The following is a 1,798-nucleotide window of genomic DNA, read 5'->3' on the forward strand; positions in this document are numbered from 1 at the left end:
TACCGACGGATGAAGCTGGTTGTTTCCCGACGGATAAAGCAGATTGTCTCTCGGCGGATGAAGCATTTTGCAACTCGATAGATGCTGAATTTTGTGCTTCATTGGTAGTGGATTTTTCTGCATTATCCTTTGATACTGTATCTTGATCACTTTCGTCATCACTGTCATCACTAACTATCTCCACATTGTCAAATTTGAGGCTCTCTTGATAATCTCCATCTTATAGTCCTTCAATCTTTTTATCATCAAACACAACATGTATTAATTCCATAACAATGTTGGTTCTCAGATTTTAGACTCTATATGCTTTACCAACAGCATGTCCAAAAAAATTCCTTCATCTGCTTTAGCATCAAACTTCCCATTCTGATCAGTTTGATTTCTCAAGATATAATATTTGTAGCCAAAGACATGAAGAAAATTTAGAGTTGGTTTCTTATTTTTGAACAATTGGTAGGGAGTCATGTATCTTGATTGATTAACCAGAGAAATGTTCTGAGTGTAGCATGTAGTATTTACAGCTTCAGCCCAGAAATATGTTGGTAACTTTGATTCTTCAAGCATTGTCCTTGCAGCTTCAATAAGTGATCTGTTCTTTCTTTCTACTACTCCATTTTGTTGTGGAGTTCTTGCTGCTGAAAACTCATGCAAAATCCCATTTTCTTCACAAAATGCTCCCATGACAGAATTCTTGAACTTAGTTCCATTGTCACTCATGATTCTTCAAACTTTGAAATCAGGATGATTGTTGACTTGCCTTATGTGATTGATGATGATTTCACTTGCCTCATCTTTGGACTTAAGGAAATATGTCTAAGAGAACTTTGAGAAATCATCTACAATTACTAGGTAAAATCTTTTCCTTGAAATGGACAACACGTTGACTGGTCCAAACAAATTCATGTGTAGCAGTTGCAAAGGTTCTTCAATTATTGAATCAAGCTTCTTTCTGAATGATGCTTTAATTTGCTTTCCCTTTTGGCAAGCATCACACAGTCCATCCTTAGAAAACTCCACTTGAGGAATGCCTCTAACCAGTTCTTTCTTTACAAGTTCATTCATGGTCTTGAAGTTTAGATGGAATAGCTTCTTGTGCCAAAGCCAACTTTCATCTTGACTTGCTTTACTGAGAAGACAAGTAACAGATTCTGCATTTGACGAGTTAAAGTCGGCTAGGTACACATTTCCTTTTCTCACTTCAGTGAGAACCACTTTGTTGCTCTTCTTGTTTGTCACAATACAGGCTTCTGAGTTGAAGGTTACTGAATTTCCTTTATCACACAGCTGGCTGATACTCAACAAATTGTGCTTGAGACCATCCACTAAGGCAACCTCCTCAATGATGACATTGTATTTTGAAATCAAGCCATATCCCACAGTATAACCCTTGTTGTCATCTCCAAAAGTAATACTTGGGCCAGCTCTCTCCTTGAACTCCGTGAGCAGGGTAGAATCACCGGTCATGTGTCTTGAACAACCACTATCCAAGTGCCGTAGATTCTTTATGTTTCCCTGTATACATTAAAATCAAATCAAGTTGATTTTGGTACCCAAGTTTCCTTGGGTCCTGCCTTGTTAGCTTTCTTTTTATGTTTCTTAGGTTTGATCTCATTTGACTTGGGGATATCAGATTCATCCTTAGTCATTTGAGTTGGACCTTTGAAACCATTCATTACAACAGAATTATCATGCACATTTTGATTAACAGGAAATGGCATGCTATTAGTAAACATGTTATTCCAGTAGGGCATGCTAAATGGCATTTGAGGCATACTAAATGCAGCATAATAAGGATTAG

The sequence above is a fragment of the Apium graveolens genome, unplaced genomic scaffold (genome assembly GCF_009905375.1).
Source record: "Apium graveolens cultivar Ventura unplaced genomic scaffold, ASM990537v1 ctg3835, whole genome shotgun sequence".
Classification (NCBI taxonomy): Eukaryota; Viridiplantae; Streptophyta; class Magnoliopsida; order Apiales; family Apiaceae; genus Apium; species Apium graveolens.